This window comes from Sturnus vulgaris, chromosome 1 (genome assembly GCF_052056855.1).
Source record: "Sturnus vulgaris isolate bStuVul1 chromosome 1, bStuVul1.hap1, whole genome shotgun sequence".
Taxonomy (NCBI): Eukaryota; Metazoa; Chordata; class Aves; order Passeriformes; family Sturnidae; genus Sturnus; species Sturnus vulgaris.
In genome coordinates, this window is record NC_142243.1 from 118,247,824 (window position 1) to 118,253,646 (window position 5,823).

Genomic DNA, 5,823 nt, shown 5'->3' on the forward strand with positions numbered 1-5,823 from the left:
TGTAGAAAAGCTGTGACTGTATGAAGAAAGCTCTTTATAAAATGCAGTCTTGCAACGTTCAAAGCCGGCCCATGGAGGTGGGATTCAGGATTTCTTTGTAAATCTCATATGTGCTACTTCTGTGCTTGCTCTGGTTTTGAGCATGCAGAGGGTCAAGAAAAATAGCCTGAAAGCCGCAGGAGCTGCTGTCTGTGCTTGAGAAGCAAAGGCATCTGAACATAAGGTGGAACTAGAGGGTCAAGTACACCACAAGAGGTTAACCCATGTCCTCCTCTCTGCTCCATGCTCACTGAGAAAACTTTTCAGGTTTTCTTTGCAGCATGAAGGTTCACATGTTAATTCTAGTGAGTGCTCTGGCTTGTTGCAGCTCGAAGAGAGAGCTGGGTCTGTGTGTCTGAGGCTGGGACTCTACCCTCTGAATACTGTCATTTTATTTCATTTTTTGTCTCCCTGCCATTCTTTTTCATTGCAAGATATTTTGAAGAAACCGTCTGCCTGGAGGCTTGTATCAGTAAGCAGAGGGATTTGTGTCCCCCCTCTTTTCTAGGACTGGAATCCTCACACAGGCTTCAGGGAGGGCAGAAATAAGCCAGCTTTTCCTGGTGAGGGCTCTCTGCTCCCGCTTGTCGTTTGGAGGGGAAGAGTGGCCTTTGTGCAGTTCTCCAAGCAGAAGAGGAAGCAGGTGCCTAGGGCATGGCTATGCTGCTCTCACTGAAATAACTTTTACATTAAGTCCCCAAGCTCAATGTTGAGCCTGTTTTTGAGGCAAGAGTGTACAAATAATAATTTCTAAGATAAATTATTGCTGCTTCTCCTCTGCTTTGAGTGCAGCAGGATGCTGAAGGCAGGAGAAACTAAGCACTAAACCATGCATTAGTGCTATCCAAGACAACTGGAATAATTGTAGAATAACCAAATAAGATATTCCGTTAAGGAATGAATTGTTATGACTCAGTGCAAGTTTGCAGTGCAGTAAAAGAGCCCTTGGGAAATATCTGTTTTCTAGCTTTGTTGTCTTCCCAGAACCAGAAAAGTGCTACACTGTTACTGTTACATTCATGCTTCGTGTAAGGTGTTTTATGAAGATGCTTGGGCTAATTTGGATCACTGCAGTTTGCCACGATGCTACAGAAAGGAAGAAATCCTGTGCTGGCTCTGCATCGGTATTTAAAGGGAATTATTAAGGAAATAATATTTCTTAGAAGTTTCCTATTAGGTCGTAGGGGAGTTTGGCAAGATTCTAATACTACAGGAGCTCTAAACCTACTGTGTTAATATAATAATGCTGCTAGATTTTCACTACAAGCTACAAGCAAAAATGCACGTCCATGAGGCTGAATGAAGAATAGATTCATTTATACTGGGTATATCACAGTACTCTCTACACTAAAATTTTACTATATTTGGCTTACTGCTGCTTGTAGAAATACCCTTGTCTTATTATTATTTTTTTTATTATTATTTGGTCCCCTTTTCCTCCTTAAGGAGATGCTTTAGAAGCATTTTGAGATCTTGCTGATATTACTATAAAAGGAAGCTCTGACAGTGAAATGCCTGTGAATTTACTTTTACCTTCTGGAAAGTAGTTAGATTTTGTTCAGTGCACAGTATATAAAGTGTGGAAGTTAAAATACAAAAGGTACAACATTTACCCGTTTGAATTTTTACTTCCAGTGTAATGAACTTAATGGTAAAAACGAACAGTTTCTCAAAGATCTCTGCTGAGCTTTGCAAGCACATGGAGTATCAAAAGCAGAAGGGTATCTTCGTTCATAGCTGTTCCTCTCCCTAACCAAGAAGGACAAAAGGGGGGTTTTTGGTTGGATTTTTTTTTAATTACAACTTGAAGTCAGAGTACACTCTGCCAGGCTGTGATAAATGTTTGCCCTTACTTCCTACTTGTAGAGAACTGGTGATGTTCGCCAGGGCTCTGAATCTACCAGTCTGTTAAGCCTAAAATACATCCGTGAGTACTTTTTTGTTAGTAATTTCAACCAACAAACCCTTAATGGAGGTGAACTTCAGTCATGACTTGCTATGAAATGTTGCTTTGCTTTTTATTGGAGGAAAAAGTTAACATGGGCTGAGACACTGTTGAATTTCTGGACAGCTCGTGGCCACTGTTTTAATACCCTTTCTGAATCTAGGTAGTATTTTGTAAATGATACATTGGGCAACAAAGAAGTTACATTGCTAGTGTAAATACTCGTAGAAGTTTGGTCTTTTACCCATTTTAAGACACAAAATAAGCTACAGGAAAAATGCAGATTTTTGTTTTTTAAGGACTAAATGCAGTAAACACATACTGCCTTCTACTTTCCAGTATGCTTTTGAGCCCCTAATCTCTTTAGGTTTATCTTAATCAAATCCAATATTAAATCAAGCCCATTCATTTCTTTTTTTGGTGCATGGAATGAAGAGAAGTGATGGAAGATGAAGTTAGGTGCATCACAGGGCTGAAGCTTAATTGCAGGTTCAGGGGGAGCAGAGCAGAGCATCAGTAGGGCTGAGCAACTATCTCTTCATGGTAGGACATCACTGTGCCCTTCTCTGAATGAGGCTCCATTAGTGTTAAGAGAAAATATTAAGTGTTCCATGAATTTTTCATGTACAGGTTTTAGAAAATCTTCCCCAAGTGTAATGTTTCTGAAATAACATCTGGGTCTATATGTGCAACTCAGCGGTTATATAAGCAAATTAATGTTACACCACAGTGATCGTGGTAACATTTAGCAGAGGGAAACCCCATAAATATCAGAAGGGAAAATTACTTGCCATAACCCACTGAACAAATCAGTAGAAAATTAGGTTATTTTCACTTGGTTTGCTCTCTCAGCTTTCATATGCCTCATAGTCACTCTTTGCTTTAACTGTCGTTGTACACAAACCTTCCCATCTCCAAATACCAAGGGGTGGGGGGGGTGTAATCCTGTCACTTAGTGTACAGTGATTTACTGTTGCTGCTGTAGCCTTTTCCACACAGGCATCTTAGTATTCCTGCTTGAATATCTTTGTGAGGTCCAGAATACTTACAAAAAGTTGATTTCAGTGGTAAAGAAGTTTCAGATTTCTTTATGAAGGCATAGAGATATCTTTGTAAGTGTGCATTGCAGTGGCAGAGGACTAAATGCTCTAAAACCAGGCTTGAAATCAATTCAGACCCTGTCCTGTTTCAGCTGACAGATGATAAAGCTGTCAAGTGCTTCAGCCTAGTCCATCTGGATGGAGTATTAGGAATATGCACATTCCAGCAAAGTACATGTAAGAGTGATGCTGTGTTGATTCAGTTAAATTAAATCCCCCAAACACCAAAATTAATTAATACAAAAAAGAAAAAAAAAAAAAAAAAAAAAGATTCACGCAGGCTCTGAAGACCTGAGCTGCACGTACACACAGGGAGGAGGCAGGAGTGAAGGCTGGCTGCAAACAGGACTTGTCTCCTGAAGGGTTTGGTTTCTGCCTCTGCTCAGCATGGTTCTGTGGTGTCTCTTAGCAATGCCTAAGGTTTTGATGGTGCCTGTTGATGCTGAGAGCAGGGCTACTGCCCAGGGAGGGGGTGTGGAGAGCAGCAGCCCTGGCAGCACTGGGCTCTGCTCAAGGGTTTCCTCACACAGGGGAATTCCCAGCTGAGCTGTGCACACAGCTCTGTTACTTCCTGTAACATCCCTGCAGCCTAAGGTCAGCCCTGGGTTTCTCCATATAGAGACCCAAGGATCAGTGTCTTTTTAGCATGTGTCACAATAGAGTGTCAGGGAGTGTGGTTTTGCTGCCAGCCCCTTGTGGACCCTACTTCAAGTCTCATCCAAATGTATTTTCTGAGTTCTTCTTTCCACACATCTCTGAGGTCTTGGCCTGCCACCTTGCAAAGTTCCAAAACGAGAGCAAGTTTCAAGATGCTTCCCCAGCAGCTTTAGTGAAAACCTGAAACATTGCTTTGGGTTTCTGCATTCTCAGACTGCTGAGGAAAACATTATGCTGTTGGAGGCAGTCTGGGTTGATGACAGCGCAATTCTTCCTGTCTCTCTGTGTGCCTTTGCTCATTCTCTTCCTTTTTCTCAAGGTTGTGCTTCAACCTTCTTGTGAAACCGCTGTGGTTTATTAGAGGAATGCAATGGCAGCAGCAGAGCTTTAGCACTGTGTAAATATAAGTACAGGGGCTCACAGAGCACCTTCAGTATTTTGGAACTAATAAAATGTCTTTCCCCAGGATTTTATCCTAAAAATATGGCCGAAGAATAGACATCAGAGAGGATATGCCTCTGCATAGTCATCACACGTTGCTGCAGGTTGAACAGACACTTTTATCACATCATTGTACTACTACCTAAACCTCTGGGGGGGGTCTTTCACATTGTCACAGTGTCAGATACAGTGATGGTAACAGTGGCAAGAGCTTTTGTGAAAGGCAGTATTGTGATCTGACAGCAAAACCTGTCCTAAGGTATTCATTAAATTGTTCCAGGCACCGGGACAGCCTATGATTATGTCAAACAGGGGAGCAGATTGTACGCTCTGCTTTCCCGGTATGCACGAACTTCATCTGAAAGTCTGCCTGGGAAGATTAAACACAGACAGCTTTGTTTAGGAGAACTCCAGCCTGGCAGAGCCCATCACCCCAGAGGGTCACCTGTGAGGCACTGCCTGTGCCAAACCTCCGTGCTGGGGTGGGAATGCTTTCCATGGTGCAGGTTGCAGCTGAGCTTGTCCAGGGGGTTCCCTCAGATGTCAGAACATTTGGATGTTCCCAGGAGATGCAGTGCTATCTGTAGCTCAGGCTCACATCTATACTTCTGGAAAGTGTCCCCAAAACAGAAGCTGGAGTTCCCCAGGAAGCAGCTGTGTGGGGAGCTCTGGGCTCCTCCCGCAGGAGAAACCACGCTTCAGGAAGTGTTTAGTGTGGGCTTTTGACACGGAAAGGGCCGGTTCTCACAAGAATAATAAGCCCTGTGGGAGTTCTAGACCTTACACAGAAATTGCCCACCAGGGTATTCCTTAACCCAGCCAGGAAGAGGTGCTGGGAGAGTCAGGTTTGAGAACAGCCCTTGTAGTCATGTAATGCAGAGTGACACCAACATGATGGCTCAAAGAGTGAGCCAAGTACTGGGAGCAGGACAGAGCAAAGCCCACAATTCAGGCTGCAGAGCTGAATGTCATAGTGCCTGGATTGTAACTTCTACAAGACACACTGCTTGTGAACACTTTTGCTTCTTACTGCCGAATTTCGTGACTTTATTGGCACTCTTTTGATTTTTTTTCTTTTTCTGCAGCTTGTTAGGAGCATTGGTTGAAAAAAAACCCCCAACCTTCACCTAAAAATAAATCTGTAATCCTTGCAGTTAAAAAAAAAAATTCCCGATAAAACAGCTGACATAAAAACAAGAGCTGGATGCATTGCAATAGTTCAGAAATCAGATAAGAATGTCCAAAATGTAACTAATTTTAAATTGCTTTGTCGGCAGGCTCACCTCATGTTTCGGCCTGAGGCATAGAGATAGCAGCTGACGTGACTTTTCAGCATTTTGGACTGACCACGCTGCTTGTCCCTGCTGCTGCTCCAATTTATCAGCTTTGTTTAAAGATCAAAGAATTTAGTATAAACAAGTTGAAGTCGGAAACAGTCTGACTTCTTGCATGTTTGTTTTCTCTGTTAATGAGAAGAATGACCTAATCCAAAATTATTATCACTTATTCTAAAAACTCAAAGTGGAGAAATCATTTAGTTGCTTTGCAAGTATAAAAAACAGTTAAAAAATGGATGCAGAGGCTGCAGAATCAAGGTCTGCCAAGAAGAATCCAATCTGGCTGAATTGGCAAAATCAACAG